The 15,525-nt window shown below is 39.8% G+C and overlaps 1 non-coding gene across 1 annotated transcript; it reads left to right on the top strand.

Moving 5' to 3' along the window:
• Window positions 1-15,070: 15,070 nt before the first annotated feature.
• Window positions 15,071-15,177, top strand: LOC121268729. Its single transcript, XR_005941240.1, has one exon. It is a non-coding gene; the product is annotated as a small nucleolar RNA R71 (small nucleolar RNA).
• Window positions 15,178-15,525: the final 348 nt, after the last annotated feature.

A 15,525-nucleotide genomic window follows, 5' to 3' on the forward strand; every position in this document is an offset into this window, starting at 1 on the left:
ATTAGGTAAATGACGTGTGATGTAGAAGTTTTTAAATAAAATTATTTTTATAAAAATTGTTGAAAATATTTAAAAATTTTGTTGAGATTGAGTTTTGGAGAATAAAATAGAAAATTTTGAATTAAATTCTTTGAAAATAAATATTGTGTTGAAGTTTATGAGAGTGGGTAGAGCAATATTTTAAATTTTGTTTCAATGATCATTTTGATTTAAATATTGGAATAGAATATTTCAATACGTACCGTTTCGAGATTATACACACAAACACACATTTATGTAGACATGTATTTTCATTTATATATACATAAGTGTGTATCATATATACTAAAAAAAAAAGTTAAAAAAAGTTGAGGTATTGATGTCAAAAAATAATATTAAAAAAATACAAAATTGAGCTGAGATACAAAAAAAAACAAAGAAAAAAATAAACACTCAAAAAATTATTAAAAAATAATAAATTTAAAAAAATAAATAATTGGACATATTTATAGGGTATTTTCTTTAAGGGAAAACCTTAAAGCCATCAGGTGTTAGTTTTCTTTTTACACCCACCAGTGAAAAACAAGCACGTAGTAGACTTGTAGAAATTACGGTAGGGTGTGCATCCAGGTAAACCCCTCTTTCTTTTCCCTCTCTCCTCCTCCCCATGTAGCCCTTCTTCTCCCTCGAATTTCTTCTTCTCCTCTCCTCTGAATTTTTTCTAGTTTGCAATACTGGGCATGCACACTCTGCACCCTAACAAAACTGGTTTATGGAGAGCTTGATTTGCAATACTAGGCACGATAAATAATAATAATAATAATAATAATAATAATAATAATAATAATAATAATAATAATAGAAGTTTACATGGAAATTGAAACCAACATCGGTTTTAGGGCAGGATTGTGATACCTGAAGAACAAGCTTTTAGGGCAGCACTTTTCTCAGCATCCAAACATAAATTTAAAGGCAATGAAAGTAGATAGAAACGCAGACAATGCCCTCACAAATCTCTCGTCGATGGCCACAACTCTCTTGGTCCTTGGGGAGAGCAACAATCGAAGGAGGGAGGGAGAGAAAACGGAGCAAGCTTCTAGGTTGCAAGTCACGATTTTGGGCTAAAAGGAATTTCTAAAGGGAGAGAAAGAGAGCAACAGAGGGTGGGGGAGAGCAACCAGGTCACGAGATGGGGGAGGGAGGGAGAGAGGGGGAAAGATCTGGAAAAGAAAAATTACCTATCTGGGAGTCTAGGTTGTCTAAAGTTGTATTCCATATGTGGCAGCTTGTGATTTGTTGGTGTAAAATGCAATTACACATCTGACCGACCTGAAGTCGTTGCACTCTTTCTTTAAAAGGTTTCCATTCATTATAAAAACATTTCTCACATCTTATACATTCCAACTTAATTGTTATCAATTTCCATTGGATGGTACACACTGTTACATTCTTTGTGTTAGGATTAGCGATCTTTTGGACCCAACTCTGCCATGGCCTCGAGTTGTGAGTCCATTTCAGTCAGGGGGTCAGTAGCTGCAAACCCTATCAGTAAATAGCACTACTAAGATATTTAAATCAAACACCACCACCACCAACAACTGAGACACCACATTGTGATTTTCTCACCTCAGAACACCACCACCACGCACAGGTGAAGCCAAGCCAAACAACCATCGTGGTCCTCACCTTAGCTATCCTCGACTATGTTACAGAGGTGATCGATTGATCTTTCCACCGTAGTCCAACCACACAAGTCCATCGTACCCCTTCCGAAACTGCCGCAACCATTAAACTCAGTCTGACCACCTAGATATGCCATTGCACGACTTCCTTCTCGTCTCGATAAGCCTCATCTCTGTCACATGCCTATTTTCCCTAGGCCTCTCAGTTTCTTTGTTCCTCCAAAGGAGGCTCTGTTTCTTTGCAAAATAAAAAGGGAGCCTTAGGGCAGGTTTGGAGCCCCATATGAGACACAAAATTCTCATCTGATCTCCTTACGTCTCATTCCATCTTATTCCCAAATATAATTCAAATACAAAATTCTCAAACTAATCATTACAACTTTTTCACACTTTCAAATAAAAATTAAAACATAATTCCAACTTTTTCAAATCTCCAAACAAAAATAATATTATAAAACTATATACTTACAATATTTTAACTTTATAATATTTTTTATTCAACTTTTTCTCTCTCATTTCTGAAGACCCAAAAAATACTCAACTCAAACTATCTCACTACTATTCACAAACTATTTTACTACTATTCACAAAATTCTCACTCCCCAAACCAGCCCTAAGGTTTTTAGCCTATATCAGTTATAATCATGGGTAGCTTTTTGGTATTTATAGAACCTGCCATATAAAAGTCCCTCGTCGTGTAGCTCAAATTGAATCCCATCGTTATTTTTTAAAAATAAAATACTATAGCATTTCAACTAGCAATTATATATGTTGACGTCGTATTTCGTACGCTTTTGGGTCAAACCCTTAGTTGCTCGGGTCTTTAATCTTGGCCCTACAAACACAGTGAAAACACTGGAAGACGGCGGCCATAGTGGTGGCCGGGGGAGCCTTCGATGCCAAAGTCAGCCAAAATACTCTATAAGAAATGTGAAGGAGAATAATAAGAGTATAGAGAAAGTCTAACCTCTGTCCCAATGGCCGAGCGTAGTTTTTATACCTGGGTTCTGGGATCAGGAACCCATGCCCTATGGTTGGGGGTGGCGTTCCCCTGTAGCTTTTACAGCCACGTTTATTTAATGCGGCATGGCCCTCTGTCCCGTTTACCTGTTGCGGGTGTGACACATCGGATTGCCCCTCCCTCCATGCTTGTTGTCAGAGGGTCATGAGTATTCCATTTGGAGGGCTACTTGTCGATCCTACCCCTCTGGGATCTGGTGCCTCCATGGGGGACCCGAGAGTCTATGTTCCTCTTTCTTTGGACCCAGAGTCCCTCCATGGACCGGGGTTCATCTGGCTAGCTCAGGCCTCTTGTGCTTGGGCCTGCATTCTTGGGTTGAAGGCCCCTAGGGGAAAAACCCCCTAACAGTTACACTGCCAATTCTTACCATACTAGTTCAAAGGGAATTTCTCCGTGTCCTCATTCCCTTGCTCCCTCACCTGGTTGCCCGTTATCATTCCTCCTCTTCATAATCATTGCCATGCTAGTTCCTTGGTTTTTCCTAGGTGTTCTGCCGCAGTTGGTCTTTCCCCGGGCCTTTTATCTTCGGTGGTGTGTCACAACGGTTCCCACTCCCGCTTTTCTGTCATGTTTCAATCGTTACCTTCAGGTACTTGATGGCGCACGTTATGTCCTATCCGCATTGATGGCTTTAGGCGGCTCCTGCCAGGTTCCCTCCTTGCGTTCCAAGTTTGCAATCACTGTCCAGCCTGCAGGTTCCCACGATCCGGGAATTCAAACTGTTCCCCCAAGTTTATATAATCCCTGGGAGGTAAGTCGTTCCATACTTCTTCACCACGTTCCCACAATCAGGCGGCTTCTTCCTGACACTTTATGTACCCATTTCTTCCTTTCTTCTTACCCTCTCATGGCTCCCAAGAACCCTACTCATGTGACCCCAAAAGGTTCTATGAACCCTAAACCTGCTAGGCCCTTGGAGACCTCCTCCCGCCCTTGCGGATGCAGAGTTTGCAAAAGTCCCCATGGCAATCCAGAGGTATGCGGGTTCCTCGTGGCAGTTGGTAGTGGTCTCCAATGACTTGGATTCACTGAGGTGGGAGTACGACGTGACGAGGGCTACAAATCTTGAAGTGCCACAACCGGACGAGGGCACTGTAGATCCCAAGGGGTATGCATACAAAGTTGCGTTGTATCCTGCTATGTTTTCTGATGGCCTACGGCTACCATTTTGTCACCTTGTTTGCGATGTGTTGGACATGGTGGGTATGGCACTGGCCTAGCTTCATTCTAACTTGTGGAGGATTCTCATGAGCTGCTGCGTCATTTGGCAACGTGCCCTGGAAGAGGCGGGGCCTGACTGGCAGGACCTCACCAGCCGTGAATTTTTCCTTACCCACAGTGTCCTCAAGAAGGGTGGGAATACTTGCAGCTTCCACTCCATCCAGGCTTTGGCCAACTTGGAACCAAAGTATGAGAAACGGTCCTCGTGGTCCAAGCGTTTCTTCTTTGTATCAAGCGATAGGTGGGAATACTCGCTTGGGTAGGCTGCTCGACAGGACTTTCCTGTGGCGCCCCCACCCCTATTTGGGATTTGACAGAAAGTGAAATGCGAAGACATGCAACACTAGGGTTACCTACCCCTCGTACATGACAAATAAGATGCAATGCACCTACTAAGAACTAACAATATGCAGTATATTGCAATGGAAAGTCAACTTAAGCCAATTTAAAGGAAATCTTAGTCATGGTACTGAAACATAAGATTCCAATACTTTTGCATAATTCCATTATAGTTGATATGAGTTTCTAAAGAACTCCAAAACCACAGGACCAAACATTTAAAAACTTAAATAGATGATCATTTCCCAAAAGTAGAATTGGTTAGAACCAAGGTCCCATCCTCAAGCAGACTTAAGAATATTCCCCTAGACGGGCGAACTTCTATATCTAAACCCAACTCCATGGCTACCTCCTTAGCCTTTACGACAAAGTTTTTAGCTTGTTCTAAGTGTCTCGACACAAAACTCATATCCTGCTTTAGCCTCAACATCTTCTGAGAGTCCAATGATGAAATACCAACATCCAACTCATTGATAAAGCTACTATCTTTTTGAGTCATTGTACCGACACCTTAAGCAACTCTTGGTTGGATTGATGGAGAGCCTCTATAGTGAACTTGTCCTCAATTATTTCATTGAGTTCGTCCATACTCAAGGGTTTCGAGTACCTGGCAAAATTTCTATCATTCCAAGTGAGAAATTATAGTGGGTAAATGCAATAATGAGATTTCGAAAAATCTTAATAAATAAACAAATAACATGCAACAGATATCATAAGCATATCAAGCAAACTTAACAATGAATGCATGGACTTGAACTTATACATATGCTCTTGACCTTTCAAAGACTTCTTATAAAAAAATGACATTTCATAACCTTGACTTTCATAAACATGCTTTCATCATTTCATATTTATGTGCTCGTAATGTTTCTTGACTTATAACATAACATAACATTAGATATCTCATGGCTCCCTTATGCACCGTGTGTTCCTCACTAGTTATCGCATCAACTATTGCCAGTTTGACCAAAGTAACTATGTTTTGATTTTCATATACAATAGCTTGCATTTTGCCTTCTCCATAAGTGCACCCACTAGCTTCAGGTGCGATCCTGCTCTGATATCTTTTTCTTTTAGGTACCATTCGAGATCCATTGATAGTTCTTCGTCGACCCAGGGGTATCCCTCCATTTTAAACACTCTTGAAAGGACAAAGGAGTTCCACTATGACATTCCCCTGTCCCAACATTTGGGGTCGTGATAAAAACTTTACTTTCTAAAAAGACTCTTTTTTCTTTCACAATCCCAATGCATGTGAGATGACAATGGACCTTAGAACTTTCATGAGACACATGAAATACCAAAATGCTTTATCATAACCATGAGATGCCGAAATGCTTTATCATAATAACCATAAAACATTTATCCATGGAATACATATCACCTTATGGCTTGAAAATATTAGAACATTTGAACATGTTCCTTTATACTTACTTGAAGCATTCATATCAATCATAGGCATACATTCCAATCATCATCATGTAAGGGCCGAAACACAGAAAACTCTAACCTAACCAAACATCATTCGTATCACATCAATCTTAAGACACCAATGATCATGCTTCATCCATAGGGTTGGCCGAAACCTTTTTATCTTAGTAAACATGTTTTCATGAACTTAGAATCTTCTAATGCATTAAACAAAAATCTTTAATAAATAATTTCTCATGGGTGGCCGAAACCCTTCCTTGTGATATATTTTCATGAGTTTAGTCCCATACTAAAAATGTTTGAGTGACAACCATTCATGTATAAACAAACATTGTAAAAACCAAACCCTAGCATGGCATTCTTACTCCATTTTTCATATCATACACATCTTTCTTAAACCATTTCAATCATGCTTTAGAATAATCATAACAAAAGAAGTTCATAACACATGGAAGAACATCAAGTCCCAAACAATCATACAAAACCAACTCAACCAACAAGTTCACAAGCCATATGCATAAAATATCCAAGTACAAGTTGGAGGCGTACTTACAAGAATCCGAATATGTGTTTAAAGTAAGCAAGCTGAAAATCACATGTAATACTAGTTAGGACCATTGCTCAAGAAAACTCTAACCCATGTATTCATGTGTAGTGCTTCTTACACTTTTTTCTTTCCAAGAAGAACCCCAAGTTTTCAGACTCTTCCCTCTTGAATCCGAAACTTGCCTTCCAATAGAAACCCTAGCTACAACTCACTAATGTAGTGACCCTTTTTCCTTAAAACACCATGTTTTTAGAGCTTAAAGACAAGTAGGGTTACATTATCTTTCACAAAGAAAAAATCCTAATCTAACCTTGTGAGTGTAGGCATGGTTCATGTGGAATAACCTTTTAAAATACAAGGTAAATCCATCTGGCTTGAGTGTGTGGATGTTAGAGTATAAGTTCTAGATGAACTATGCTTAAATCGAAACTTCCTTTCCCTTCAATCTGTGCGTGTGTGTGTGTAGTAAGGGAAATGTTGTTTCATACCTTCTAGTCTCTCCTCTTGAAAATATCTCCTAGCCTTGCTTAACTTCCAAGTGATGTTTGAATGAAAAGAAGGTATAGTGGAGAGTGTTTGGATGGTGAGAAAATGATGGAAAGTTGGGAGGAAATGTGTAATGACCGAAATTCACAAGAGAAGCATAAAATGGCCCAAGGTCCTAGGGTTTTCAGCTTGTCCCCTTTTATAGACATTTCAAGAAGCCATTTGCATGAAACAAGATCATGCATGGATGCCATGTGGCGTGTAGCCCTATGACCTCTTCTTAAAGCTCATCATTTGTTTGTGTTGGGAACCAAAAGCATCATTTCCTACATGTGGTGCCTCCCTCTTCCAAAACCGAATTCACCTTCCTCATTTGCCCTTCATTTCATGTCTTGGCTCAATGTATCTAGTAGCTAAAAGGTCATTTGTCCACTCAAATCCTCTTCAATCTCTTACATGTGTGCATGAGTGCCAAGTGACATGTGAAGAATGTGTGTGTAAGTGAATGGGTTGCCGAACCCCTTTCTCTTCCCTAAGAGATTTTCTTTTCACCATAGTTTTGGACAAGCATGTGATTGGTCCTCTTTTAGCACAAAGATCTTGCCCTAGCCGATCACCTTAAGGGTTTCTTACACAAGCTTCTCTTCTAGAAGCCCTTAGGCATGTAGCCTTCTTCCCTCCTTGTTCTTGCTCCTTTCCAAGGTAACTTTTTACCTACCTTCATGCATGGAAGACATATAGCAGAAAGCAGTCCTTTCTCCTCTCCTTGTTTCCGTCCAAGGCCTCTTGGCCTTCCCTAGTTCCATTTTCCCATAATCCTAATCATTTCCTTCTAAGTTCCTTTCCCCATGGTGACATGTGTCAAAGGGGTTTCCATAAGTAAAGATCTTCATGCAAGCGTGACACATGACAAAAAGTGCTAGCTTTACCTATGATAGGCATGTAAGCCAAAATTCCTAACTCCTTCTCACCTCTCTTCCCTTATTTCTATCTAGATTCATCAAGTCCTATACTTAACCTCATTGGATGTCAAGCACCATGCATAAACCTGGAGTTGGGCGTGATCCTAATTGCATTGGACTTCAAATCTCTAATTTCCTACAAGGCCGAAACTCTCATGGGCTTTAAAAAAATTACACAAAAGCCTAGAAAGTCTTGGTCGTCACATTTCTGGTACGGGCCAACTTGGGGGTCGTGTATGAAAAGGCACTCGTGAAAGCCCCGGTGACCCAGCAGGAGGTCCAACGACTTGAGGTCGTGCGGGCTTGGGTGGCTACCCACCCAGCTGAAGTTCTTACAGAGGCACTATTGACTACCGACAACTTGCAACAACATCTGCCTCTTCATACTGCACTACGTCTTCTGGAAGGTTCGATCCCCTTAAAGTCGACTAGTTGTCCAGGGCGTAAGTGTCCCCCTAGCCCGTCAATAGAGGAGAAGGGGAAGAAACCCAAGAGGAGTTCATTGGTCGAGCCAGATTCTGATGACAATATCATCCTCCCCATAGGGTAATCTTCAAGGGGGTGTCCATTCAGCGGCCCGCCCCTCCTTTACCCAGGAGGGGGCAGTTCTTGGACCGTCGAGTCTCGCCACACCTTTTTTCACTCCTCGAGGTCAGTGGGGTTAGCCCTTCTTCAGCAGGTTCGCAATACTATCCTTGCAGCTAGCCCGAGCTAACCAGCGAGAACCTCGATTGTGCCTTCCTCCACCTCACCGCGTGCCAGCGGTACCTCTGAGCTTTGGCCCTACGGGCAGAGTCTTGCAGCGCTATTCTCTAGTGCCTTCAGAGACCATGCCCCCTGGGATTTTAAGGCGAGTCTTCCTTCTTGCCTAAGGTAAGGTCCCCCGGCGCTGAGGGTCCTTTCGGCCATGCGTCTGTGCCTGGTTCCCCTTCCACCTACCTCCACGAGCCCGCTTTGGGCGACGATGCCTAGATTAGGGAGGAGATTGCGTGGGCCATGTTACGGGTCGAGGAGGTCGTGGTCGATGTAGTAGGTACTGTCCCTGCAGTCTTAATGCCGGCAGGCGTTGGGGTCAAGGCAGTTCCAGTTGGGCTAGGAGCGGGTCTAGGAATCTTTTAGGGTGAAGGAGTCATGGTTGAGGGTCCTCCAGCAGCGGAGGCCACAACACGGTTAGATACTGAGGGGAATCACACGGGGTGAGTCCATACAATGGCACAGGGCTTACGGGAGTTCTTCTTGCGGGCCTGCCTCACAATTTCACTTTGTAGCTTGTTTCTCTTTTCCTTCAGTCGTTGTAGGATTTTCTTCGCGTTCTTGACTAAGGTCCCCCATGGCAGGGCGTAAAGCGGCTAGCGACATTCATAATTGATGGCCAGGAGGTGTTGGAGGCCAGGAATCAGGAATCCCGATCTATGGTGCAAGTGGCCATGAGTCGCGCCAAAGCGGAGCTCAGGGAATTGGAGGGCTCCCTCGTTGACCTGTGTCGTAGCCTGAATCAACATGAGGCTGCCCTGGAGAAGTCCCAGGAAGAGGCCATCTTATGTTGGTGGGACACCGCGCTCTAGTCAGATGCACGAGACAACCTCCAGGAGTCGTTCACCCACTAGTCGGAGGAGCTCGAAGAGCTTAAAGCCACGAACTTGGAGCTAAGCAATCAACACGACTCTGCCAATAGGTCCCACAAGTTTATAGAGGAGAAGCTCTTGGAGATTTCTAAATCTCTCACGAATAGGAGGAAGTCTCTCAAAGCCACCAAGAAAAAGCTGAAGGAGTTAGAGTCCGAGAAGGCCGAAGCTGATGTGTCCCTCGGACAATTGCGCTAGGAGTTGTCGCACGTTTGTCAGGTTCACGATGAGGAGTGGTGCAACCATTATTCCACGGGGTTGGTAAGGCTGAAGGCCTGAACTCCAAGAGTGGTGCAACGGTTATTCCAAGCAAGCAACATGAGAAAACTGAAAAGGTAAGAAACAAGAAGAATCAGGAAGGCCCAAGGCTGCCCTAGGGTTCTAACATTCAACAAAACTCATATAGACAAACGAAGCAAAGACAAACGCACAAAAATCAATAGAAATAACGTAAAACCAGTACAAGTATAAAATCATGTCCTTTATGATATTGTTCATGGCCTTAATACATCCTTTTTAAAAAAAATTTACCAGTCAAGGACTCTAGGCTGAATTTGGGAAGGCATCGGGCATTAGATTTTTGCCTAAGGAGTTAACAAACTGAAGTGACTGGCAGTTGGGCTTGAGGGTCTTCAAGTCAAGGGTACTCAGTAAGGTTCAGAGATTCTCCATTAGATGGTCCCTCAACCTCTCCAAAACCTCTTTATACCCGTAGCCCCATGCATTGTTGTAGACCACCTTGGCTGCCGTCCATAAAGGAGAAATTCGGACCAGGTATTCTTTGAAAGAAATTAGCTCATACTCTAGTGCGGCTATCTGCAGGTCCCAAGAAATCACTTCCCCCCTAGCAGAGACCAACTTGGATTCAAGGGTTGTGATTTGTCAATCCCGAGATCTAACCTCCTTCTATTTGAGAAACCAGGAGTCGCTAAGCTTCACATACTTCTCCTCCAACCTCTTATATGTACTCTGGTCCAAATCCTGCTACCTGACTAGTTTCTCCTTCTCGCACTTGAGGCGATCACAATCCAGGCTTTACCTAAGATTTAGTTCTCCATAGAAGAACTAAAAAATAAAAAAATATTTTTTTTTAGAACTGAGCTGTCTATCCCCTTCTCCCCCCAATTTTGTGTCAATCATATGCTTATATAGGGTAGAAAAGAAACCCTAACGTTTCCATGATTCCCGCCAAAACAATCACCTAACTTTTAGGACTGAGTTTGGCAGCCGTGTATATACTTTAGGAGTCAGATTTTAGAAATCCTTATTAGATACCAATTTGTAGCCCTTGAAGATTACTTTCCAATGCATCAAGAATCACATCAATAAGATGTGTAAGCGGAAAGTTATGCTCAAAATACTAAAATACGTCTAGGCTGTCTCCTAGTGCATTACGGACTTGGACTTTTTGCGGTTTCCTTTTGAGATTTCTTTCTTTTTTATCTTAATCCAAATTACTCTCAAATTCCATCATTATCCTTATTTGAAGAGTCCTACACTGGTTGAATGTTTTAGTTGATTCCAACATTTTGCCCACTTGAAAGTCCTCCTACACTAAAATTGTAGCTCACTTTGAAATTCCTTCACACGTCTAAAATTCCCTTGAATTTGACTGGGCTTTAGCTTTCTCTTTTATGGATTCTAAAATTAAACATAAAAATATGCTTAAAAATATTTCAAAGTAAATAGAAATTAAATTCAAGAATCTTAATTAATTCCTATGATTTCTATTTACATTTTAGCATTATAGTCCAATAATTAGATATTTAACTTTCGTACATTCATCACATCCCCAACTTGCTTATTACTAGTCCCTAGCAATTCCTATGCAAAAGAGATTAAAGAGGCAAAAGAAAATCACTAAAATAGGCCACCAATTCACACTTTCTAGATTTACATATCAAAACAATCTAAAGAATCTAATAACTCATCAAGAACAATACACCTATAGCAATTCACAGAGTGTGTGTATGTTCTCCAAGTCATAACCATCTTACCACTAACCTTAACACATGCAACATAAAGAACGTTTAAAAAAAAAGGTTCTACATAACTCACGAGTATAATAGTGTTTCATATAAGGGCTCTCTCTATGAGTTGACAAGTGGTGTACATACAATCACATAGAGATTTAGGTAATTATGAACAAGCAACAAGCAAGCATTGATCTTATAATAGGAACACTAACAAATGAGAATTCAACTATTCTTTCTATAGGCTTACTTGGGATCAGATTGGTCGAAACAAAAGGTTGTAATGTGACTTAGGTTAGGCTATATGAAAAAAAAGGAAAAAGATTCAAAAACTTCGAAGGACATATCTAAGGAATCTTTTAAACATCTCAATATCCTCAATTGATGTACTCTTCAACCTTTCAAATTACCGAATAATGCCACTTATATATATATATATTTTCATTTATAATCTTTTTTTTAGCTCAACAATTTGGTGAACAAGTATATGTCACCATGATATTCTGTTATTTCTACCTAGTTTTGGTATTTTTGCATTTGAAGCTCACTCATTTCAACACTTTGTAACTTTTGTTCTTCCATTTTTTCTCCTTTTTTTTTATTCCTTGCAAAAATCGAGTTCACATCTAGTAGACACTTGGAAGTAAAAAGGGTAGGAAAAATCAGTATATAGGTTATATGCCAATGTGGAGAGGTATGGATAATGTAGGTATATAAAGAAAAAAAAGGCTATATGTGTTTCTTGACTCAAAGTTGGCTACTAGGGGTCTATAATGCAAAGGGTTGGCTTGAAAGGTTCAAGCGTTAATCTTAAGTTGACCTTTATCATATCTCAAGTATATCCGCAATCACACCATAAACCATGCAATGATATTCTCAAAAAAAGTGTCCAATTCAAAAAATCAATGAACGCTTATCACAATTTTCAGCATTTGTTGGCTCTAAATCCTCTCCAAAACTCTACATAAAGACTTAAGTAAAAGAGTTCTCTAGATACATGTATAAAACTACCATCTTACCACAAAACTTGGATGAGTGGATTAGAAATCCTATGAATACCTTAGCATAATGATCAAGATGAGTTTGTTAAATTCACTAAGATGACTATGTATGAGAATGAGTACACATGTGAAAGGATGTAAAAGTGTCACGGAGTTCCAACAAGCATTTGTAAATGCATAATTTGTATCACTCCCAACTTAAATGAAACATTGTCCTCAACGTTTAAGAATCAAAATTGAATGGATAGTAACTGAAGAGGGTAGAATATACCTGACATGTGACATGGGCTGCTTGGTAAGCATAGGAGATGGCAAGCTGAGATGGCAAATGACATTATCCTGCAAACATAAAACAAAGAAAACAACAACAAACAAGAAAGAAAGAAAGAAAAGGAATGAAATGAAAATAAAATAATTCAAAAGAAAACAAATAAAAAAAAGCACACATGCATGGTGTGGTCAAGGTTGATAGACCAGGTCTGCAAGTGGAATGTCTTCCAATTCAAGCACTTGTCTACCAATAAAGATTTTAAGGTGTTGACCATTTACTTTAAAAATCTAGCCATCCCTAAGGTCCTCTATTTCTATCGCCCCATTTTCAAAAATATGCTTCACTACAAAGGGGCTGGTCCACCTAGGCCGAAGTTTTCCTTGGTGTTTATAAAGTCTAGAATCATATAAGTATACTCGGTCATTAGGTTTAAATGTCTTCCTAACAATGTTTTTTATCATGAAACGCTTTTATTTTAGTCTTATAGACTTTAGAGTTCTCATAAGTATCATTTCTTAACTCCTCTAACTCGATCAACTGAAATTTCTTAAGTTTACCCACATTCAATTTTAAAGAAATACTAATAGGAGAAGTGTCACCTAGGCCGAGAAATACGCTTTAAACCTGAGGGCGGAGGTTTCATTTCCAATTTGGGACTCTCCACGCTTGAAGGAATCTATTTTTCACTTTTCTTAGGCAACTTCTTAGATTTCGATTGACAAGCCCATGTGCCATAATCCTGAGTTTCATAAAAAATAGTACAAATATCAACAATATCATATGAATCACTAATAATATCAAACTCAGAATTAATACGGAAATATTCAAAGGGATCAGAATCATGAGTTGTGTGAATTCCCTTATCTATGAGTGCGTCAATCATGTATGTTTGGTGGCACTCATTTTCCTCTATTGGTTGTTTTCCAATATGAAAAAATTCATCTTGAGAGTCATAGTCCCAAAAGAGAGCTTCATTAGACCATTCCTACAATTAATAAGAGTATTAGCAATAGCAAGGAAACGTCTACCTAAAATTAAGGAAATTTTAGAACTAGAGCCAACAACAGAACTAGTATCAAGAATTAAGAAATCAACAGGATAATAAAACTTATCAATTTGGATCAAAACATCTTCAACTATCCCTGTTAGTTTCTTAATTGAACGATCAACCAATTGAAGTACAACAGAAGTGGGCTTAATTTCACCCAAACCTAGCTGCAAATAAATGGAATAAAGCATCAAATTTACACTAACTCCTAAATCTAGCAAAACTTGCCCAAACTCATGATTCTCAATATTACATGCAATGGTTGGACAACCAGGGTCCTTGTACTTAGGAGAAATTTGCTGCTCAGTTAGAGCACTAACTTGCTCTGTTAGAAATGATGTCTTCTTAACAAGGTGTTTCCTCTTAACTGTACACATACATCTTTGAAAACTTTTGCATAAGTAGGAACTTGTTTAATAACATACAAAAGAGGAAGATTGATATTTATCTGCCTGAAGTTCTCTAAGAATTTATTGTTGGAATCTAAAGCTCGCATAACATATTTTAAAGCTTAAGGAAATGATATCTTAACTGGGCTCTTGATTACCTCGGCTTCCTTGGGCAACTCAGCACTATCATTGCTTTATTCCTCTTCAACATCCTCTGGCTTATCAGTTGTTGGGATGTGTAAGGATTTACCACTTCGTGTCACAATGGCATTGACCTCCTTCAAATTTTCTTGAACCATATGATGACCTTGGGGAGTGGGTTGAGCTTGAGAAGGGAACTTGCCATGCTAATTCACATTCAATGAAGTCATCAACTTGGATATATGACTCTTTATCTCCTTATTTTTCTCAACAACTTGCGTAATCAAAGACTCAAAATTTTGATTAGTTTTACCCTGTACTCAATAAAAGCATGCAAAGTATCTTCTAAGGTTTCCCAGAAGAGGGAGATGCATGATATGGTGTAGAGTAATTCCTTGATGGTTGTGATTGTGCAGGGTTGTGAGTGTCAGACTTCCAACTGAAGCTTGGGTGATTTCTCCAGCTAGGATTATATGTATTTGAGTAGGGTGAAAAGGGCTTTTTGTACATCCCAAGAGAATTGCAATGTTTCTCATACACTCCTCTCATCTCAGCAAGTGTTAAGCAATCTTGTGCAAGATGATCTACTTCTTGACAAACAAAACAAAGTTTAGAGGCATCAGCTTGGGGAATAATATGAGCTACCATAGTTTCCTTCATCTTCAATGCCTCTAACTCTCTAGTCAGGCCCTCCATCCTTGCCTTCAAGTTATCTTATTCTGTGAGATGATAGATGCCTCCACTAGAATGAGTTTGATTGGAGCGTGCTCGATTGGTACTATCAAAAGCATTTGGTCTTGTCCAAGTGTGAGCTTTTTCTGCAAGTTCATTCAAATACTCTATTTCCTCATCTGGATCCTACGTAAAAACTCACCATTACACATCATTTCAACAAATTGACACACTCTAGAAGTAAGACCTTCATAAAAATAGCTAACTAGACGCCATCTTTCATAATCATGATGGGCACACAAGCTAAGTAACTCTTTAAAATGTTCCCATACTAGATACAAAGTTTCACTATCCTTTTGTATAAACATTGAGATTTACCTTTTCAAAGCATTAGTCTTATGATGAGGAAAGTATTTATTGAAAAAAATTTGGGTCATCTCAGCACATGACCCAATCGACCATGGTCTCAATGAATACATCCAACTCTTTGCCTTATCCTTTAGTGAGAAAGGAAAGAACTTAAGTCGAACATCATCTATAGTGCTAGGTTGACCATGAAATGTAGCAACAAGCTCTTCAAACTCCCTAATAAGCACATATTGACTTTCACTCTCCAAACCATGAAAAGTAGGGAGAAGTTGTATCATACCTGGTTTGAAATTTATTGGAGGAATATTAGGTGGAAATATAATGCATGATGGTGTTGTTGTGCGTGTAGGGTGAAGGTACTCATGTAG

The sequence above is a fragment of the Juglans microcarpa x Juglans regia genome, chromosome 5S, assembly GCF_004785595.1.
Source record: "Juglans microcarpa x Juglans regia isolate MS1-56 chromosome 5S, Jm3101_v1.0, whole genome shotgun sequence".
Taxonomy (NCBI): domain Eukaryota; kingdom Viridiplantae; phylum Streptophyta; class Magnoliopsida; order Fagales; family Juglandaceae; genus Juglans; species Juglans microcarpa x Juglans regia.